Source organism: Felis catus, chromosome E2 (assembly GCF_018350175.1).
Source record: "Felis catus isolate Fca126 chromosome E2, F.catus_Fca126_mat1.0, whole genome shotgun sequence".
Classification (NCBI taxonomy): Eukaryota; Metazoa; Chordata; class Mammalia; order Carnivora; family Felidae; genus Felis; species Felis catus.
Window position 1 is genome coordinate 57,034,911 of NC_058382.1, and position 22,314 is coordinate 57,057,224.

At 61.8% G+C, this 22,314-nt stretch overlaps 1 protein-coding gene across 4 annotated transcripts in view; it reads left to right on the top strand.

Moving 5' to 3' along the window:
• The window catches only part of OSGIN1 (oxidative stress induced growth inhibitor 1), a 46,834-nt gene that overhangs the window by 6,678 nt on the left and 17,842 nt on the right, over nucleotides 1-22,314 (top strand). Inside the window, exons 1-2 of one of the 4 annotated variants that reach the window (XM_023245726.2) lie at nucleotides 8,705-8,829; nucleotides 13,608-13,719. The exons of 1 other annotated variant lie outside the window; for it this stretch is intronic. The gene's annotated coding sequence lies outside the window, so the exon portion shown is untranslated. Of the gene's footprint in view, nucleotides 1-8,672; nucleotides 8,830-13,607; nucleotides 13,720-22,314 lie in introns of those variants that run through there. 2 more of the 4 variants (XM_006941770.4, XM_019820132.2) reach the window with 2 other exon arrangements.

Below are 22,314 nucleotides of genomic sequence, written 5' to 3' on the forward strand. Positions count from 1 at the left end.
TTTTGTCACAGCAGCCCAGACGGCCTGCGATGGATGGACGCGGGTGGGTGGGTGTCCTGTCTCCGGGCGTCAGTCCAAGTCACCGAAGGGAGGGAGCCGGGCCGCCTCGTGGTGCCGCGCTGGGCCGACGCTCGCCTCACACCTTGTGTGCTACCGTCTGTTCAACCCCACGGCCCCCAGGAGGGCAGAGGCGGCTCAAACGGCCCGGCTCACCGCTCCCTGTGGGGGACGACCAGACCGCCCAGGTGTACATATGTCATCCTTTGCAAAATAGCCCCGCAGCGGTGGGTTCGGAGGGCTGCAGCAGGTCACTGGATCCCCGCGTCGTGAATTTACGTCCCGCTGGTCACCGCCCACCACCCAGGTGACGTCGTGACGCGGGGGACGCGGGTGTAGGTGCTGTCTCCCGGACCTGGGCTCCAGCACGCTTGCTCTCAGGGAACCCTGGACAACCCCTCGGACCACAGTGTCTTCCCCTGCAAAGTGCCCGCAGAGGGGACAGACTCACAGCAGGTGCTCAGTACGTGACTGTCCTTGGGTTCCATAGCGTGCCAGGTTCAGGCCTGAAGCCGTGCTCCGCACCCCCCAACCATAGAGCCTGCTCTCCCTCCATGTCCCCCACCTTCCCCTTCAGACCCCATCTGAGGAGAGGCTCTGCTCCCCTCCCCCTGAACCGCTGGTCGGAGCCCCGATACCTTCGTCTCGCTGCTTGGGGGTCTGTGCTTCAGACACCCCCACCCCCCTGCTCCCTCCCCCAGTCTCTCTCCACAAGGGGTTTGCCACAGGCTCAGTCCTCAGGTCTGCTAGAGATAGGGTTAATTCTGATTCGGGGATGCTGACGGTCTTGGGACCGACCCGCTCACACTTGCTCGTGTCTCCATCCTGTTCTGAAAGGCAGTGCGCGGCCTCACGGCTGGAGCCGCCTGGCCTCACTTTCCTCGGTCTCCCCATCTGTACACGGGGGAGCCACAGCACACGGGTACGTCAGGGCTGCTGAGAAGCCCGGAGGAGGGGACCACCATCATGCTCACCTGGGTATAGGTTCCGGATCCTGTCATCCCCTTATCTGGAAATTAGAATGATGGTTTTCTGGCTTCTGTTGACAATTTCTAGAGGTGACCAAGTGGCGTAATTTGTTCCCCGGGTTAGAAGAGGCGGGAACTTCCAAGGCCGGGAAGTCACTGATGCCTGCTTGCTCTTTCTCCCCCTCTCCGCCACCCCTCCCTCTCCCCTCTCCCCTTCCTCCTGCCCTCCCTCCCTCTGTCCTCTCTCAGGGCCAGACCTCCACTGCCCTCCGGATCAAGAGCCACTAAGGGCTAGCACAGCTCTGCCCTCCCTCCGGCATCCGGGGGCATTACACCCCAGCAAGGGGAGTGCTTTCTCCTTACTCTGTATGTGGCTCGAAAGGGGCGGGGGAGGAATCTCCTAACATTTTTGCAAGGATCAGCTCATTCTGGGCTTTGAAATGAAGCATTAGTCATATTTGAGATTTAAATGGAGGGAATGTCTCTCAGATTTTTAATTGGATTCTAAAGCCCTCATTGGAATATGAAGTCCATTTTGATCTGTTAGAACGGACAGCTGCCCCATGGCTTCCATTCACCACAGACAGTTTCCGCATTATTTGCAATTAGCAAAATTGATGGAGGGGATCCCAGGTCTCCTTCCTGCCTTTGTTTTTTGTTTCCAAATGCACTCGCGTGTCTCATGTCGTTAATTTCTGAGCATCCAGGAAAGGAGCAAGAAATAGCATTTATCTCCGCTCCGGGCCCCATGTTCTCCCGACCTCCCAACCGTGAAGCCTGAGGGAGTGTCTCTCATTTACAGACAAGGAAACTGAGGCTCCGGGAGGGCCGAGCAGCTGGTGAGGGAGGAGCGGGGAGGCCCAGGGCCTGGCCAGGGCCCGAGTCTGCCTCCCCACCGCACTGACCCACCTCCGGGGAACAGCTACAGAGAGGAGACACCCAGCCACTTGGCAGGAGTGACAGGGGACAGAGTCGGAAAGGCAGCCGGGCCGGCAAGCTGACGAGGACAAGGAATGTCAGGACACTGAGGTTCTGGCAAAGAGGGATGGGTCCCGGGCAGGACTCTCCCAAAGCGTAAATCATTTACGTGATTTACATTGTTCGGTTTTGTGACCTATCTATCCCAGCTGCAAACCAGCGGGTAAGGCGGGTGCTGCCGTGGGCCGGCCGCCCATCCCGGGGGATCCCAAGGGGGCTGGACAAACCCGAAGCAGATCTCCGGGCTGGGTTCCACCAACACAGTTGCTGAGCAAGAGAAGCCAGTCACTCAGGAGATGAGGGATGCGTTTCGGGTGCCAGCAGTGTGGGGTGGTGAGGTGGGAGGCTCAAGCCTCAACCACCCAGCTCTCCCCACCGCGAGATGGACACCTAGAGTTTTACGGGAAGAGGTGTGGGGATGGGTACGTGCGAAACAGGCAGGGAGCGTGACATGGGCGGGGCGGTGTCTGCTCAGTGCTCCAAAGGGGGCGTGTGGCGTGGGATCGTCCAGGCATTCTGCCTCTGTCAGGGCTTTTCGGGCCTGGTGATTGGAATGTTCCAGCCATTGCACAACACTGTCAGTGCCCCCAAGAAAGCGCGATAGGAAATGGCGGTGGGTTCAGAGGTCTTGTCTCTTTCTGGTTTGGGCTGTTGGCGTCTCCAGTGGAACTAGAGGGCTCGCCGATGTTTGCCTGCACGGCAGGGACGGATGCCCAGCGCCAGCTAGTTCTGGGCGGAAGGAACAGGGGCTCAGGAGCCGCAAGCAGAGGTAGGGCCGCCCGCACACAGCGGGGTATGTGGACCAGCCAACCCCGGGAGAGGCCTGCCTCTCACCGGGGCCCCGCCTCCCCTCCTCCTCCGGCTCTGGCTGGGCCCGCTGGGCCTCTGCCGCAGACACCGCGTCCCTGGGTCACTCTGGTCACCCCGACCCCACCCTGGCCAGGGCAGGACAGTGGTGGCCCTGCTTGGAGACAGGAAACAGGTCCTCTGGGACGTCCGGCCGGAGGCTGGCCCTCTGTGTGGTGCCCTCTGGCCACTGCCCTTACTACCAGTGAGCCGCCAAAAGGCCAGAGGAGTTCCTAGCAGGACGAAGGAGGGGCGAGCCTAGCCCAAGGCTGGGACAGAGGCCGAAAGCCCCAGGTCTTCCTGTGGTGCCTGGCGCATGGAAGGGCCCAGGACGTACTCCCCATCCACTGGAAAAGCGCACTTCTCACTGCGGCTTGCTGGACGGCACATCCCGCCTGCGTGGTTCAGCCCTGCCTGGTAACCGGCAGGGGTGGAGGGTGACCCGGGAGCTGCCTTAAGAGGGGTCAGACTGCCCCGAGGGGGGACTGGCCACGCCCTCCAGGGGCCAAGTCCAGCAGGTGCCCTGTGGGCAGCAGTCCCGACTGCGGGGTTCCCCAGACACTGTCCGGGCCCTGAAGGGACACGTGCTCTCCTGGCCGGCCTGCTGCCTCCCCAGCCCTACAGATCACTCAAGGCCTGGTCCCAGGAGCCCCTTCCTTCCCCTGGAGGGTCTCCTCTCCACCCACGTCTTCATGAGGACAGCACGGACCCTCGTCCCCCTGGCCTGGAGCAGTCTCTGAGGCGCTGTGGTCCTGGAACAGCTGCCAAGATGGCGTCCCCTCCCCTCCCTCTCAGAAGTGGCCCAGTTTGGACAGTCACCTCTGTGGCCGCCCACCGACGACGTGTGTGTGTGTGTGTGTGTGTGTGTGTGTGTGTGTGTGGACAGCGCAGTGCTCCGGACACGAGCGTGTGCTTCGACGTCCCGCGTGCCCCTGCCATCCTGCGGGCTCCGCGTGGTCACGGCCTCGTGCAGACCCTCCACAACCAGCTCTTCACCCCTTTCCGGTGAGGCCATCCCCAGCCATCCAGCCTGTCACCCTGCCCGAAGCGTGCTGTCCCCATGCTCCTCCCCCACGTCCCACCTGCACCCCGGGATCCAGCCCGGGCTGCATCCTGTCTCTGTCATCTCCTGCAAGAAGTAACCTCCCGCCTGGCCTGTGTCTATGCAGGACGCTTCCAGACCTGTTTCCACCTCAGCACACAGTTGCCATTTGAAATGCAAATCAGACCAATCCTCCCCGCTCCTCCCCTCCTCCCCCTCCTCTCTCCCCCCTCCTCCCTCATCCTCACTCCTTCCTTCTACCCGCTTCTCTCCTTATTTCTCTCTCTCTCTCTCTCTCTCTCTCTCTCTCTCTCTCTCTCACACACACACACACACACACACACACACATACACACACACACACACACACAGCCTTCCCAGAACTGTCCTGGGCACTTCTGTCTGCGGCCTTCTCTCAGCACCTGGAACTCCCCGTGCTCCTCCCAGAACTCCCTGTGTTCCTCCCTGTGCCCAGAGCATGAAGCTCCCTCAGCCTAAAAGGCTCTCCATGCCATCTCCAGGGGAGGGACTTCCATCTTCTGCATTCTGTCCAATGCTCCTCCCTCAGGAAGTGCCCCTGACCCCCCAACAGGCTGTCCTCACATCGGGGACCTGTCCCTCCTTATAGCCTTCTCAGCGAGGCACGTTTGTGTGTGTGTGTGTGTGTGTATGTGTGTGTGTGTCCTCCACTAGATAGAGGCTCCCTGAGGGCCGGGGTCCTGCTTGGTTCTTCCACCAGCACGGGCTGGGCTGCAGGTCACACGGGGGTCCCAGGGCCACCTCCCATCCAGACACCTAGAGAGGGACGCCTGGCCTTGACCGCACTCGTCGCCTTGCTGTGCTCCTGGGCCGAATCCTCTCATCCCCGTAGAGGCAGGGTCTTTCTGGCCTGGCTTGGCCCTCGGCCCTGGCCCTCACAGTGTCCTGAGCATGTGTCCTGCCCTGGGGCACAGTGTGGGACCAGGGCACAGCTCTCCTTCCCCCTGGAACCCACGGGAGCCCCCTTCCTCCAAATTCAGTTCCTGCCCAGGAACCATGACCCCGGCTGCCCTGGGGGAGTGCGCTTCCCTGCAGGCGTAATCAGGGCCGTGGCTTGCAAGTTGTGGAGACCTCTGTCCCCGTTTCACAGTACAAGACACTGAGGCCAGAGGGCTGAGGGGCCTGCTCGTCCAGCGACCCTGCCACCTCTCTTCAAACACAGGGAAATTCAAAAGACAGCTCTTTCGTAGTCCCACCGCCCCCAAGCTGGACCATGTCCCCGGATCCCGTCACCTGGCTGTGAAGGCAGGGTTGCATCTGTGCGCTGATGTCACAGTGGCCCCTCCTGGGGTTGCGTGGGAGGCTGGACCAGAGAAGCCGGTCGGAGCCCAGCCCAGTGCCTGCCGCACAGCAGGCTCTTGAGATGTGGTGGCTCCTTGGGTGGTGACAGGCCATGGCTGGAGAGGCAAGGAGTGGTGAGTCCCAGTTCTGCCTCGGGCCGCTGTCCCTCGGGGTCAGAGACCGTCCAGTGCTAAAAATACGGGGCCTGGAACCACTGGGTCTGAATCAGCCGATCAAGGGCGCCGCCTGCCCTGCTCGCCACTAGGTGGCGGTGTTGCCCCTTCCTTTCCGGGGCTTCAGCGCTGGATCTCCCTTCTCCCCTGGTAACCACCTGCCCGGGTGTTACACCCGCACCCAGAGCTCTCACGGGGCCTGCGGGGCCTGCGTACAGCACTCAGGGCCCCTGCGTGATCCGGGGCTTCCCAAGCCTGCTGCTCCCGGCTTCCCCAAGGCACCCCCACCGCGAGCTCTCTGGGCCCCGAGGCGGAACCAGAGGTCATTTACGGGGTAGGAGGAATGAGGCCATTTGTCCCAGAGGACCTCCTCTCCAGTCCTTCAGGACCGAGGACACGACTTCTTGGTTCAGGCATGGAGCCCAGATCACAAATCCTGCTAAGTTTAGGAGCCGTGGCCCCAAACTGCAGTCATTTGGTGGCCATCGTGACTTTTTATATCCTTGCCATGAGTAAAAAGTCAGTGTTTCCTGTCACCAAGGAGGAGTTGAGAGCCCAAATAATGGTAAAAACCAAACGTATTCTTACGTTCTGGTCAGATATGGCTGCCTTCCCCCTCCCTCTCCCCTCTCAAGGAAGAGACGAGTAAGCGTCAGGAAGGATTACGGGGAGACTAGGCACCGAGCAGACTTACGGGTGTTCCCCCCGAGGACTCACGAAATCCCCAAAAGACTTTTGAAAGAGCAAGGATCGGGAAAGGCCTCCGTGAGATCACTGCTCTGTCCTCAAGAGCCCGCAGAACGGCGCCCGTCTCACCCTTCGGGAAACGTTTCCGGAGACTGTGTCTCCAGACACACAAAGTGAACTTTTCCTTCGGGCTCATCGAAGGCAGTTTCTCCAGGCGTGTGAAGTACAGGGACCAGGGGGACAGCCACGGGCAGGGAGAGCTCAGAACCAGGTGTCCTGGCCTGGGGACCCGCCCTCCGTGGCCAGGAAGTGGGCAGTTCCCCCGTGTGACCCGGTGGCCATTGGCGCAGTGACGTCGGGAGACTGTCCAGGCTCTCTGCGCCTTCCGGAGCGCCACAGCTGCTTGATTAAACTTTTGCTTAAAAACCAAATGTCTAGCTTCTTGACTGCCGCAAAACCAGCCTATTCAGCGATGTGACGTATCCGATCTTGGCACATTGGGGCCAAGTCCGTGTACCTGTCCGCTTGTGGTACACGGTGCTTTGGGCTTTGCTAAGCCCTCTGTACCCGCGCTTTCCCCAAATCCTCTGAGTTGAAGCGCACCCTGATGAAAGGCCCAAAACCAGTCATTTGCAGCCTCTTATCTGCGTGGCTCAGCTCTCCCTCGGTCGCAGCCACAGCAACAGGCCGGCTTGTGGAAGCAGGCAACGGCCACGCCAAGCCCCTCGTTACCAATTTTTGTGATTCTCAAATCAGCCTTGACTAAAAATGAAGACTTTAACCCAAGACCTCGGGAGCACGAAGCCAGCGCCCTCCAGTGGAGCAGCCGGTGGCCAAACTCCTGAAAAGGAGCGAGAGGTACTGCAAACAGCAGTAGCCGTCGGCCCCAGCCCGGGGGGGGGGGGGGCCGTGCGGCCCACGCTTTGGAGGGCCTCACGTCTCGCAAACACATGCGAGAGAGCCGTCAGCCACCCCGTGGCGCCCCTGTCGCTCCAAACTGAGCCCCACCCGGGCACTCACACCAGCCGAGACCAGACAAACGGTCCACGTCTCTTGCTTTATGTCCTTGAATCAAAAAGGCACGGGGCCCCCAGCCCGTGAGGGCTGGTCGGCTGTGTCACCCCATCCGACACAGGCACTGCTGGACGGGAGAGGGAAGCTTGGGTATCAGCCGGGGCCGGGTGAGCGGGAGACACATCCTGGCCGTCGTCAAGCTTTATACTTCCCGCTGGTGGGAGCCCGGGAGGTCCTTGGGGGGCCGAGTGTAGCTTCCCGTGGTGCTGGTCTGTTTATGAGCCACATACCGCACCCCCCATCTGGACATGGTGCAACGGGACCCCCCCAGACGTGACTGTGTCCAGGCATCGTTACATCCGTGACGTCCACACACACGCAAACCATGCTTTCCACAGGTGCCTTCTTCCGTTTTGTCACTGCCACGGGCCACTCGTGACCACAGAGCCCGGGTCATACTTTGTTTGAACCCAGGTATGGGTGCCAGTCCTGGCGTCATCCTTTCTGAGCTGTGCGGCCGTTCCTGAATTTACACTAAGTGCATGCATCCGTTGTAATTTCTAAAACAGGGCGCCTGGCTGGCTCTGTCGGTGAAGCGTGCGGCTTTGGCTCAGGTCGTGATCTCGAGGTCTGTGAGTTCAAGCCCCGCGTCGGGCTCTGTGCTGACAGCTCGGAGCCTGGAGCCTGCTTCGGTTTCTGTATCTCCCTCTCTCTCTCTCTGCCCCTCCCCCACTCATTGTCTCTCTCTCTCTCTCTCTCTCTCTCTCTCTCTCTCTCTCTCTCTCTCTCAAAAATCAATAAACTTTAAAAATGTTTAATTTCTAAAACAGATGTAAAGGAGTAAAATCTTTTATTTGGGAATTTTTCTTACTGGCGTTCCAAATGAGAATTTTTGTGTGTATTAAAAGCCTCTGTGGCCGCAGGGGGAAAACGTTTGGAAACGTTGGACGAGACGATTCACGGGCTCTCTCGAGTGGCAGTGACAAGCCCAGACTCCGGGCGGCCTCCTCCGTCTGCCCCGTCCACCCTCTCTGCTGCCCGTGGGCTGGCTCCTTCTGGATCCTGCTGGCCCCAATGCCTCCTTTTCACACGAGCTGTGGTCTTGCTTCTCTGTTTGCAGCTCCTTCCAGAAAGCTCCAGAAAACAGAACACCTGCTCCATCCGGGGCCCAGAGGGCCACCTGTTAGAGATACCCAGGATGCCCGCACGGGCTGGTGTCCTGGGTCTGCTCCCACACTGCACATGGGGAGACCGAGTCTTCCGGAGGTTCAGACCCTGGCTCCAAGCCACGAGGAGCAGGTGCACAGGTCATGATGCTGGGCTGACCACGGCGGTGCCTGCCCCCCCGGACCCGGGCTCTGAAGCCTGCAGCTGCCGGGCCTCTCGCCTGGGGCTCACCTTGGCAAGATGTGCCCATTCTCATGGTGCCCCCACGGAGGCTGCGGACACTCTGGTGGAGTTGCTACAGAGAGAGGAGCTGGGCCGGGCCAGGTCCTGGGAGGTCCCAGGTCCCTGGGAGAGCACCCCTCTGAGGCTTCCCCCGACTCACCCCCAGCCCAGGGCAGGACTTTGTGATGCAACAAACAGGCCAGCCTGGCCTCTTGTCCCTCACTCTCCTGTGGCTCCATCCAAGCCAGGGTTGGGGCGGGGGGAGCCCGGAGGAAAACCATCTCCCCTGTACCCGCTCCTCCCCGACAGCACTGGTCACCTGTCACCCTGCAGCACCCAGCCTGTTTGCCACCAAGTAAGGAGGGGGCCAGCGGCGGGGACAGGCAGGGACTTCTCCAGGGCTGCCGTGGGGTCTGGGTGGAGCCTGGCCCGGCCAGAGAGGAGGAGCGGGCTCCAGACGGGGGGTAGCTAGGACCCCTTGACCTCCAGTCCTGGAGAAAGTATGTGGGCTGTGGGGTCAGCCTGGGCGAGCCCCAGCACCTGCTTTCGTGTGGTCTCGGGAATGCGCTGCGACTCCCACGCCTCGGTTTCCCCGGCAGTAAAATGGGCTCACTCGGCTCCGTCCCACACGGAGCCGCGGGGGGGTGTGTGGAGCTCCTCCGTGGGAGGCCCCGGCACATCCCTGCGCGTCCGTGCACAAGACGCTCGAAACGGGGCATCGACCTCTGCGGTCCGGCCCCGTCACGGCTGGGTACCGGGGCTCTCCTCGGGGCGCCGACCCCTCCTGGCTCCCAGTACCACGCCCTCAACGAGAGGCCCTCAGCAGCCCCCCTCCACCTGCCATGCCGGGGCCAGGGAGAGAAGGCCACGGGGGTAGGTCACCCCTTGCCGCCCACAAGCATCAGCTTTGAAAACGCGGAGCCCCAGCTCCCCTCACCGAGACCCAGACTGGAGTCCCACGCTGGGCTGTGCGGCATCCAGGCCTCAGTTAGCCCCCGTCTGTGCTGGTCGCTCCAGCCCTGCTCTACCCCAGCTCTTGGCCTCCGCTCCCGAGCCCCGGGCCCCCAGCCGCTGCTCCCCCGTCTGTAAAATCCTGATTGCAACTCCCCGGTGAGGAAGCCGGGGAACCTTGTGATGTGATACAGGTGAAGTGCGGAGTGGGGTGAGTGGTCTATAAGCGGTGCCCCCCTTCCCATCCCAGGCCTTGGGTGTTCTCCCACCCACCCTTCTGGGGAGCAGCGTGCCTCCGTGTTCACACACGCTGGGGTCCCTCGCCCGTGGCTGGGAGAATGTGGCTCCTATGAGATCTGTGTTCCCATTTTAGACAGCCTCCAAGGCTGACGGCAGAGCTCTGGGGGCTTCGCGGCTGCGGCCATGGGCCATACTACACGTGCTGCCTTGGTCCCTGGCCTCTGGCAACTCCATCTGGGGTGGACGGGAAGCTGAGCATGTGCTCCCAGAGGGCCCAGGCGCTGACTGCCACCACCCCCAGAGCCACTTTCCCTGCCTGCCCCCCACCCCGCGCTCTGGACTGGGAGCAGGTGTATAGCCGGCGGGGAACCTGACGCTTGGGAGGAGAAAGGTGGTCCTGGACCCAGTCGTCTTTCGGTCTGATGTTAATGCTCCCGTGGTCCCTGCTGTGCGACGTCCACAGCCGTGGTGGCACAGAGCCACAAGCAGGGGGCTTATAGCGACAAACCTGTCCTCCCCCCGTTCCGGAGGTGTGAGCAGGACCAAGCTCTCCAGAGGGTCTGGGGGAGGATCCTCCTGCCGGTCCCAGCCCTGGGGGCTCCAGGCTTCCCCGTATCTGTCAAATCCGTGTGTCTCTCATAGGGACCCTTGGCGTTGGGTTTAGGGCCCGTGCTAAATCGGTCGTGATCTAAACCCAAGATCCTTCATTGGTTATATCTCCAGAGATCCTTTTCCCAAATACGGCCACACGCCCAGGTTCCTGGGGTTAGGATGTGAGTGTATCTTTTGGGGAGCCACCCTTCAGCCCCCTGCTCCCGTCTCCGTCTGACCACCACCTCGGAGAAGCCGCAGGGCCTTGTATCGTCACTGCTCACGTGGATAAGCTTGCCCTCTCGACCTCAGGCCGGGTGCTCCCCGAGCACTTGCCAGTAGATGGGGGAGGAAGGATGGCACAGAGACACCCAGGTGTCTGCCGCAGAAAGTCCAGTCCCGCGGAGCGCACCCAGGCCGACCCCTCGGTCACAGCTGAGAAACCCCAGGCCCAGGCTTTGCTTTCACGCTGCCTGCTCTCGGACATCGCCCTTCCTGCCGACACTACCAAGGACGCGCTCTGACGTCACAGCAGCTTCTAGTCTGGCCCCTTCAAGCCTCCTCCGTCCCGAAATCCCCACAGGGGCCTGTCCCTGCCCTGCGAGCCCCCTGCCTCTCCCCTCCCCCCGCCCCCAGACTCCCCTATCTGCTCAGTGCGACCCGAGCCCCTCCGGGTTCTGCCTGCACGGCCCGCCCCTGCAGGCAGTCTCCCTCTCGCCCAGCTTCCTCCGGGTGATGCCTTCGGCCTCGCCTTCTTCGCTGCCAGAAAGACCCTGCCCGCTCAGGATTCGAGGTCCCTGTGCCCACCCTCCTCCTGCGTCCTCTGCTTTAGTTTGCCTTTGCTGGCTCGCCGTCCCCTCTAATCTCCGAGCCTGGCCGGGAACCGGCAGCATGATCACGTTGCCCGTGCTCTTGGCCCTGGCCCACACACAGCACCAGCCTCACGCTGGCTGAATGAATGGAATGTGCCCTACCCCAGCTCTGTGACCAGAAAGCAGCCCGCTCCAGCCTCCTGGCTCCAATGCTAATGTCCTCCTTGGCCCCCACCGGGAAGGGGCGGTAGGGGGGAGCTCTCCGGGAGCCAGGGGCTTGAAAGCGCCTGGTAGGACCTGACCCCTCTGATGCCGTGTGTCCAGGGACAGAAAGGTCAGCCCCAGAGGAAGGAGCCCAGGGAAGTGCCATCCTGGTGGTCTCTTGCTTAAGGAGCGCCCAGGGGCCCAGTTTATGTCACGATGCTTACTGAGCCCCTGCTGTGTGCCAGGCCCTGGACTAGGCTCGAGATCCGCCAGGAACGGGACAAAACACCCGCCCTCTGGGAGCTTGCATCCCGGGGTGGGGATCCAGACAAACAAACGAACAAGTAGGTCAGCGTGTGGGACATATAGTGGCAGGGCGGGTGGGGAGGGCCAGGTGGAACCAGCTGGATCAGGAGGGTGGGAGTTTCTCTCTTACACGGGCCGTTCTGGTCTCACTGAGAAGACACTTGAGCAGAGACCTGAATGAACTGAGGGAGCGAGTCACATGGACGTCTGAGGGAAGGGCATCCTAGGCCCAGGGAATAGCAAATGCGGAGACCCTGCGGAGGGAGTGTGCCAGAGGCAGCAAGGAGCCGGGAAGGGCAGAGAGGCGGGCGGGCGGGTCAGACAGGACTGGTGCGGAGCCCTGGTGGGAGGAAGTCACCCGAGGCTGGGGACAGCGTCTGGCTGTGTGCGGAGCGGTTATCACAGCAGCTGTGTGGACGATGGGCCGTGGTCAGAGCAGGACCGGTGTAAGGTGCCCCGTTCAGCGGGCAGGCTGTGCGGCAGCCCAGGGCGGAGACGTGGTGGCCACGGGGGAGCCGCGAGGCGGCCACACTCCAGATGTGTCTGCAGGGAGCGTTGATGGGGTTTGCCGATAGCTTGGGTGTGAACGAAAGAGGAGTCCGGGTTGACTCGGTGCAGCCAGAGGGGAGGGAGGGCGATTCCGGGGAGAGGTCCGGCCTCAGAGCCTCCCTGCCCCACCAGGCTGCACCCTCCCTCTGCCAGTCACCGCCTGCCCCTCGCGGTCCCTGCCAGAGCCCGAGGACCACGCAGGGGGACGCTCCAGCTCCTTCCCACTGAGGCAGGAGGCGGGAGGCCTGCCGGGGCACGCACAGCCTGCCACGGTGGGCAGGCCCGCCAGATCCTCTTTCCAGGGATGTGGTCACAGCGGTAGAGACACAGAAGCTCCCAATTAGGGGCCTGGACAGGATCCAGAAGCCCTGGGCCTCTGCCAGGGGCAGACTCTTCCAGATCGGGGTGTATGTGCAGGGAGAGGTGGGAGGAAGCAGTCGGAATGGGGAAGACACAGAACCCCGAGCCGGTTGACCTGGTTTCTGGGCCCGGCTCTGTCTCCTGGGCTCCTCCATTAAGTAGGAGGAGGGGGAGGAGGGGGAGTGGGGCGGGGAGGAGGGGGAGTGGGGCGGCGAGGATTTCTGCAGAGCTTACCACAAGCCAGGCTCCGTTCTCCGTATTTGGTGCCGTTCCGGGTCCTGTGCGGTCCTCGCTATTGTTAAACCCACTTTGCCCGTGAGGAAACTGAGGCCCAGAGCCCTTAAGCCACTCGCCCCCGGTCACGCCGTTGGGAGGCAGCCCCTGAGGCGCGTTCCTCACCACACTGGACCGTGTGGCCAGCCTCTGCCCGCCTGTCCAACATCCCCCGGGCCCCGCCCCCAGGGTCCAGTACCCCTGGTCCGGGGGCTGGCCTCACACACACACCAAACCGGCCAGCCCCAGGGCCTTTGCCCGTGCTGTTCTCTACCTACGGCGCTTTCCTCGTGGCTGGCTCTCTGCCCTTCTGGTCGCAGGGGAAATGTCACTTCTTCAGACACATTTCCTAACCACTCACCTCCCCCCGCCAAACCCAGATCTCATCTTGCTCCTGATACCCCATCCGTTCAGCCAAGCCATCCCGGGCAGGGAATACAACAGTGAGCACAGAGAGCAAGGCCGTCCGTGTGCCCTCACCCGGGGGACAGAGCCCCGCCACCAGCCTCCGCCCGCAGGGTCGTCCTGACCCCTCACCTCTCTCCCACCTCTCAAGTACGCATGAACTCCTTGAGCTGTGCCTCAGGTTAGCCAGTCCCCCCACATGACCCTGGGGACTCACTGGTCAGGTTGAGAGAATCGGCCCCTGCCGCCCTCTCAGCCTCTCCCCCCGCAACATCTGCATCCGTCTCGGGGATCTCTCCTGGAGCAGGTGCCTCGCAGGGCGGTAGAGACCAGAGTGGCTTCGAGGACAAGCCCTAACTCGAAAGAGCTAAGGGCAGATGTGGGGCCCTGCGCCTGTGTCCACGGCCCCATGGAGCACCTGTCACCTCTGTGTCTGTGACAGGAACTCTCCAGAAGGAGCAGGACAAGGGTGAGCCCCCTAAGACCCAATCTTGAACCTTCTCGCCATACGGATTCCTCTCTTCCGGACATTTTCCCGTTGTCAGCTGCTTCTGGTAAGATGTGGGGCTCAGAACCAAATACCGTTGATCACGGCCCAATCAGGCAGGACCGTGCCCCTCCCCAGTTTCTATGGACGATGCCCCTGTTGATGTGACCCCAGATCGCAGCACAGAAGAACCATCCTCTTGCTCCTCCCACCGACCCCAGCTCTGGAACACTCGTTTTCTCAACTCCGGCTGCACATGGGGAGCACCGGGGGCCAGTTTTTAAGCTCCCAGTGCCCGGGCCACACCCCCTTATCAATCAACTCAGTCGGCATCTCTGGAGACGGCCTCGGTGATTGCAGTGGGTGACCAGGCTGGGGGATGGAGGTGCTGGTGCCCCGGGCCGTGTACTTGACTCACTGAATCCCTGGTGTCCAGACCTTTAGGTAGTTACTCAGGCAGACGTCTAACCCGTGGTTCCCGAAGAGCTCTCCAGGGAACACCAGTTGTGCAAAATGGTCCACCAAGAAAGGGTGTGTGGTCAGTGAGCGTGAGAAATGCTGCTGTTCTAAAGCCACCCCTTACGTAGGTCATCGGATGAGTCACAGGGGAAGGCAAACCCCACCCTGAAATCAGGCTTCCTGTAGACGGGGCGTACAAGCCCTCGGTGTGGCTGGGCACGCCCCCCCACACCCCCAGTTCCCTGCGCTCTCTTTCTCGGGTGGGCACTGAGCTGAGCAGAGTGGGGATGAGGGGGGTGGGCACAAAAGCCTGGGACCAGGGAGCCGTCCCCACCGCAGGGTCCTTCCTGGGGCCACGGGTTCCCTGCCCCCACGGAGTCACGCGGAGGTCCTGGAGGGGCGCCTCTGCCCTGGCCAGCTTGAGGTCTGGGGTCCCAGGCGGTGAGGGGGCGTCCGTGAAACTCCGCAAGCCTTTCTTTGCTTCTGTTCAAGTTGGGTCTGTGTATTGACCAGGCATAGTGCGTGGGAACAGTGCGATTCTCAGAAAGTGCAAACAGTCCACAGGTCCCCACCTGGGGGAGAGCCACTGCGTGGGCCTCCTGTGTCCTTCCCCTGCCCCCACTCTTCTCCCTCCCGCCTCCACTCGTTCCATAAAAAGCGGCTGCAAAATACTCCATTGTAAGAATGTGCCAGAACCTATTTAACGAGTCTCTTAATGATCGGCACTTGGGCTGCATCCCGTTTTCAGCCCTTCTCAACAAAGCTGTAATGCATGACTTCGGACACACATCATTTCGGATGGGTACAAGTCTGCCCCTAAGACAAATACCTCACAAGGGATCGGCGGGTCCACGGCCACGTGCATGGTTGTCGTGACAGACGTGGCCACCTTGCCTCCCAAGGGCGTGTTCCAGCTGCTACACCCACCCGCGGTGCCTGGGGGATACGGCCACTTTTATAGAGTGCCCTTCTGTCCGAGGAGAGCCCGCCGTGCACCCGGGGGTTTCTGGTTTCTGGGCTCGGGATCGTTTCTTCCGGTGACCTTTTATGCAGAAAGTTGATAAGAAAAAGAGAGGGAGGTAGGCTGGGGTTCGAGCAGGGGTGGGCACCTGCTCTGTTGTCTCCCACCCCCAGGACGCCCTTTAGGGGAGGCAGGAAGGGAGTAAGAGGCATCAGGGCGCCGTGGGGATATGGCAAAGCAGGAAGCCAGTTCTGTCCCCGGGGGTGAAGGGTCAAGGGGAAAGAGTGTCCCTGGACCTGAATGAGGCCGGACCGGGGAGGGGCATGAGAGGGCTGAAGTGGGGCCGCAGAGGCTTCTCTAGCCTGTCACCCGGCCAGTGGTGCCCAGACCGGCTCATAGCCACTTGCAAGAGCTGATTGGCCGATTGTTCAATATCCCGGGAATTTCGTGAGCCAGTTGGTAAACACGCCCATTGTTAAAAAGTAAATTCTATAAACTTACAATTAATGAATCTTCTTCAAAACTAAGAAAACCCATCCTCAGAACTCCTCGCTTCTTGATGACTTGGCTGTAGTTTGCTGCCGGCTGTGGCCACGAGGTCGTCTATGCCCGCAGATCTGTGCGGTGACACGCTCCCTCGGGCCTCTTCCCGACTCCGTGCGCGGGTGCAGGGTGGGCACGTCGCTAGCTTGAAATTGACTCCGATGGGAGCATTTACACCACGGAAAGTGGCCAACACTGCAGATTAGGGCTCCCCACAGTCCCCCCCGTCCCCAGGCTGGCGGCTGAGCCCCCCCCTCCTCCCCTGCCCCCAGATTGGCGGCTGAGCCCATGCCAAGCACTTCACCGTGCCGGCTGCTCTGCCCTCTGCCCTCCTGCCCCTGACTTCCGCTGATGGAACCCAGCCGGAAACCAGCTGGTCAGGGCACCAGGCTCCCGGGGCTCAGACTGAGACGGAGCAGGTAGGGAACCGATGGACCACAGTTGGCGTGCCAGGCCTCTGCTGTCAGGGTGACAGAAGACACTTAGTGACCCCCGTCCCCTTCCGTGTGGGGTGGGCATCTGTGCGGGGTCTCAAGCCTCCTCAGCGCTGACCCGGGCAGCCAGCTGGGAACTGGCCCTTCCATTGGGGAGGCTCCGGCCAGTGCTCAGATTACGTATCAGAGGACGTCAGACCCGAGTAGCAAAACCCTTTCATATTCCTTAGGATAACGATAGCATCTTCTTACTCTAAGAAAGTGATGTTCCTATTCTGCCTGATGTGTCGCCACGGTCCCTGGAGGGCTTGCGGGAACACAGACTGCCCGGCCCCCCGCCCGATGTTCTGATCCACCGGAGGTGGCGTTGCGATATCATAAGAAATACGTAATTTGGTCTTTACCCCAGGCTCCTGGCCAGAGCGCCTCAAACCTTTGTGGTTTTCTGACTGATAAACGTGCTCGGAGCATTCTTGATTCTAATAGTCGATCTTTAACCCCAGTTCCGACGCAGACGCTCCGGTGAGATCTTTCCTGGGTGATGGGGACGTCCTTTGCTCCAATGAGGTGACCCTGGGTGGCTCCAGGACAGCTTCAGGATGGGGCTGGTTGCCGAAAAGACCACGATTCGGCCCCACCCCTCATCCTTCTGGTAAGGGAGAGGGGCTGGAGGCTGGGTTCTTGGTCCATCCTGCCTGTGTGACCAAGCGTCCATAAAAGCCCTTCACGTATGCGTTGTGAACACGTCCTTGGGCCAGGAAGGACACACCCAGCTCCACAGGGACAGAAGCTCCTGTGCTCGGGACCCTCCCAGACGTCACCCTGTGCATCTCTCAATCTGGCCGTCCACCGCCTTTGTAATAAATCAGTGATCGTAAGGCAACGGTCTTCCTGGGTTCTGTGAGCCGCTCTAGCAGTTAGTGAACCTGGGGAGGGGGTCGTGGGAACCTCCGATCGGAGCCAAGTCAGACAGAGCGTGGGGGACCGGGGACCCACCCCTCGCGATTGGTGTGTGCCCTCAGGGCATCTGTGGGACTGAGCCTGTAACCTGTGGGGTCTGTGCGGGCTCCAGCTAGCATCGGAACGAATTGAACTGTGGGACACCCGTCTGGTGTGTGAGAACCGATCGGTGTGGGAAACACCCACACGACTGATGTCAGAAGTACCGGGGGGTTGAAAGTAAAGGAAAGAAAACAGTTATTCTGGGGGTGCTGGGGGCGCTCAGTCGGTTGAGTGTCTGGCTCTTGATTTCAGCTCAGGTCATGAGTTCGCAGTTTGTGGGATCGAGCCCCACGTCCGGCTCTGTGCTGACAGCCAGGAGCCTGCTTAGGATTCTTTCTCTCCCTCTCTCTCTCTCTCTCTCTCTCTGTCCCTCCCCTGCCAGGATAAATAAACAAACATTTAGGAAAAACAAAACAACACAGTTTTCCTAGACAGTGAGTCTGGTGCGGGGCCTGAGAGCATCCTGAGCTCCTGGGCACTGATCCTGAGAACGCACCGACCGGGGTGGGCTGATCCATAAGGCTGCTCCCCCACAAATAAAAGGGTCTCGCTGTTTTATCACACCAAGCCAGGCGTGTGGCCTGGTGGACCAAGGGGACACCCGTGGGTCAGGGTTTACATTGTCTGCAGAGAGGGGAGCCCCCCCCCCGAGGCCCAGGAAACCGGAAGGTCGGCACAGAGTCCTCAGGACCCCTCCAGGGGTGAGGCCAGGGCATTGCCCTGGAGGAAGAAGCCTTGCTGGCAAAGTCCACCCGGGCTGAGGACAGAAGCGACAAGTGGAAAGACAGATGTCGGCGGAGAGAGGAAAACAATGACACGGGGACAAAGACGCTGGCCATTGAGGCCAAGGGATTCGGGCTCCTGGGATCTGCCTCTCCAAGGCGACGTCTGGAACAAGCAAAGGAAGGCAGAGACGAGAGAGAACATTCTGTGTGATACCTTTCAGAGCAAGTTCAAGGACAGGCAGCCGTAATCTTTGGGGACAGAACTCAGACGGAGAGCGGGGCGTGTTCCCCGTCTTGACCTGGGCGGCGGTCACACGGGCATACACGTGTGCAAACATTCATTGAGGTGCACACTTAAGCCGTGTGTGCTTTGCCCAAAGGGGATTACACCTGAGTGTGTCCACCCAGACTCGGCCTCACCGACTCATCTGTTGCACGGTTCCCGAGGCCTCCTGTGTGTGAGCTTGGAGAAAAAGTCACCGTCCGTGGCCCGGCCACACGGCATCCCCACCCCACGGCAAGCTCAGGGTCCTCAGGAGAGCCTGAGCACAAGTGGCCTCCGGGAACCAGGGGAATGTGGGCCAAAGACGCTGGTCAGGGCCTGGGGGACGTCAGTGGGTCGCCAAGATGCTCCAGTGAGATGTGACAGCACGGGGAGGCTGTCCCCAGGAGGGCACTGGAGGGACATGTGCTCCGGGAAGAAAGGACAGTTCGTCCAGGAGGATAGAAGTGACGTGTGTTCAGGGAACCGTGAGCCTTCGGTCTGGCAGCAACGTGAGGGTCAAGGTGGGAGAAGGCCAGAATCTCGGCTGGGGAGATGGGAGGGCCCCCCGGGGGTGCCAGGCTTTTCCCCTAAGGGCAGAGGCTGGTCTCCAAGGGGTGTTGGGGCCGGTGGGGGCCAGCCGGGGCGCAGCTGCAGAGAGAAAGCCGTGTGCACACTCGCCCTGCCCTCCCTGTGACCCAGTGGTTCCGCTTTGCTCCAGATAAACGAAAGCAGATGTCCGCACAAAGGCTCGCATGGGAACGGTCACAGCAAAAAGCTGGAAATAGCCAAATGCCCAGGAAATGGATAAACCAGCTGTGGTGTATGCACACAGTGGAACTCTGCCCGGCAATAAAAAAGCGGGAGCCACTGACCCACACATCCGTGCGAGTGAATCCCAGGGCCACGAAGTTGAGCGAAAGATCCAGACACGAGAGACAACATTCCGTGAGATTCCATTGGTGTCCAGATCCAGAGTAGGCAACACGAGTGCATGGGGACAAAAGTCAGAAAAGGGGTTGATGGAGAGGACCACACCCACATGCCCTGTGACCTTTCTCCCCATGGCAAGCCCCACCCACCGACACTTTGACCTTTCTTATCTGCCCCTCACACCCCACAACACACGCGCACACACACACACACACAGCGTCCTGGAATCCGGCTGGTCCCAGATGGAGCTTCTTCCTGGGAACAGGAAGTGGCCAAAGCCTTGATTCTTTCCTGGGACAGCTGCCACAGCACCTGACCCATGCTTGCCCTCATCCTCCCCACCACCTTTTCACACTGCAGGCCTGATCCTGTCACCCTCCTCCGGGGTCTCCCCTTTGCTCTTGGGGAAAAGACCAAAATCCCTCCATGGCCACCAAGCCTGCACGATCCGGCTCCTGTGAGCCTCCCCCACCCCCACCCCCTCGCACTCAGACACACCACCCTTTCAGTTTCTCAAAACTCTCCTTCCAACCTCAGGGCCTTTGCACCTGCTCTTGGCCTCACCTGCAAGACTTTTGTCCCTAGTCAGTTCTTATACCCCCGCCCGCTTCCCAGCCCACTTGTCTGTCTTGGGCAGCTTTTCCTCACGCTGCCCAACAGGTCAGTCTGTGAGAGCACGCCTATGGACTTAACCTCCCCACCGGGTCATCATCTCCTTGAGGGAAGGTCTGTGTCTTTCTCCCCCATCGTATGCCTGCTTCTCAGCACAGCGCCCAGCAAGAAATTCCTGCTGAGTCCCTGAAGGGCAGGGGGGCTCTGAGCTCCCTCCCTAGAGGTCACAGACCTTTCCAGGGGTCTTGGCTGAATTCCAAGGCACGTTCCTGCTGTGTGACCCCGGAGGAACCGCTTCCCCTCGCTGACCCGAGCTGCTCCACCTGGGAGATGGGGTGCCGGGCTCCTGGGACAGCTGCCTCTGAGCACAGACATCCTCGTGCCCGGGACTCTGTCCCGGAGCACTCAGGCGAAGGAAACGTCTAGGCCCTCGGTGAGCCACAGAGGTCTCAGAGCCAGGAGGCCACAGGAGCAGAGGAAAGTCTCGACTCGGGCGTGCAGTCCTCGACCGCCAGAGAGAGGTGCACAAGCCCATCCTTGCACGGACTCGTGAGGGGAGTCGAGCCAGGCCCAGCCTGATGACATTTAGTCTCCATGCCGTGGATTCCACCGTTGAGGCCAGCATCGCCTCGAGTGCAGGAACTGTCCCAAGGTGAGGCTGGTGGGGGGAGGGGGGAGGAGTGGCGGGTCTCTGCTCGTGTCAGCAGATCTCTTCAAGCCCAGACAGACAGCCGGGCTGCGTCTCCACGGCACCTAACATGCAGGGCCTCCGGTGCCCCGCCCAGACCCGACTGCGCCCGCCGCCGGCACCGCCCCTGCGCAGCAGAGGGCGGGCAGCCGAGGGGGTCGGGTGGCAGGCTGCCCGGCGCGCTGGGGAGAAGTCGGTGCAAGGGGCCTGGGGCCTGTCAGGTCCTGCCGGATGCAGCCCCACGAGCAAGGCGGGGCCCCTGTCTAGTCAGAGAGGCACCTCTGTCCCGGCCGCCCGTCCCGGGGCCCGCGTGCCGCAGGTGTGCAGGCAAGGGACCATCCTGCTGTCCTCCTGCTGCTGGAGACGGTGGCGGTGATCGCGACCAGCAGCCAGGAGCCAGCCAGGGTTCCGTTTGGTTCCGGCTCAGGGTGGTATCGAAGGAGACTAAGTAGGTCTCCTTTCCTCCAAACGGAAACCGCTCGCGCAGGCCCTGTGGAAGGAGCTGGGCGACGGGGAAGGGGGGGCCGCCGCGAGGGGGCCGCCCCTCCCCGTCCCATCCCTCGGTTTGAATGTGGCCGCGAGAGCTCCTGCCTCGGAGGGTGGTGGGAAATGCCGAGCACCTGCCTGGCGTCCGGTTGGGAGGGGCGACGTCCTAGCTTTCATCCCGTTTGGCCCCACCTTCGGCCCTCCCCCCGGGGCGCCACTCCTGCTCCGGCCCCCCCCCCCCCCCCCGCCCTGGGCCCCACGCCAAGAGGGCTCTTCAGCTGCTTTGCAAGATCTTCACGGGGTCTGCCCGAAGTCCCGGGGGTTCCAGAGTCGCAGCCAGAGGGGGGCAGTCCCCGGCCCCACGAAGATGGGTCCTCTAAGCGCCGCTGGGCTCCGCCGCAGAGAGGGCGCCACCCTCACGGGGTCGTGGGGGCGCAAGCACCCGAGCAGGCCGTGCTAAGGGGACGGCGACGGCTCTGTCCTGGCCTCCGCCCTCCCTCCGTGACCTCCCCCGATCCCCAGACTTCTGACGTCGTCTCTGCCAGCAGCGGCCTCGCTTGACACCCCAGCCAAGACCCCTCGGGCCCCGCGCCTCGGCCTTCTGTGCCCAGCTGGAGAGGTCCACAGGCCCCTCAGGCCGCAAGACCGTACGTGGCCACCCCCACCCCCGTCTCCCCCCTTCTTCGGCTTCTCCCCGAAGCGAATGCCCCGCCTGCCACCGTCCCACACGTGGCCCCCATCAGGAAAACGTTCTTGACGCCTCCCTGTCCCTGCTCACCCCCAGGGAGTCGGGGGGGGGGGGGGAGCCGGGTAGCCTGCGTCCGCCTTGGTGGGAATATCCACACCACAGGGACCGGCAGGCGCACACACCAGGGCCCTGCTCTCGGAGGGGTGAGTGGTTCACGCTGAGCCAGGCAAGAGGCTCACCTCCAGTGTCGGTCTGTCACCAAGTCCCGCTGACGCTGGCTCCAGAATGGGTGGAGATCCCATCCGTTCTGCCCCCACACGGCCGGTACCTTGGTCCAAGGCAGCTTCGGCTCTCACTGGACAGCCCCCACTCTGCCCGGGACCTCCGGGGGCTCCTCGCTGCAGCCGAGCTGGTCTCCCAGCCCCTCAGGGCCCCCCTCACCCTCCCGTCCCCAAACAAGGCAACCACCTCCCACCCTGGGGCCTCTCCTGGGAGCACGTGTGTCCTGCGCCCCCAGACCGCCCCACCCCGGTTCTCTGAGTGGCCAAGCACGCCTCGGCTGACACGCGACCTCTCCAGAGCGGCTGCCGTGACACCCATCGCCCCCACCCTCGAATGCCCTCCAAAGCCCCTTCGCGTTTCTCCCCTCCGACCCTGGGCCCTTGGGCACGGAAGCGTTTGTCGCCTTTTGCCTCGTCTGGTTCATGGCTGGGGTGGGGGGGGCTCCGATGGTTAACAGAGCACGCGTCTACGAAACGCAAGCCCCAGTGGCCCCGCTTAGTCCGAGCAGCGGGAGTGGAGACCGAGCGTGGAGAGGCTTGCCCAGAACCACAGGAAAGCAAGGCAGGGGCAGGGGCATGGCGGGCAGA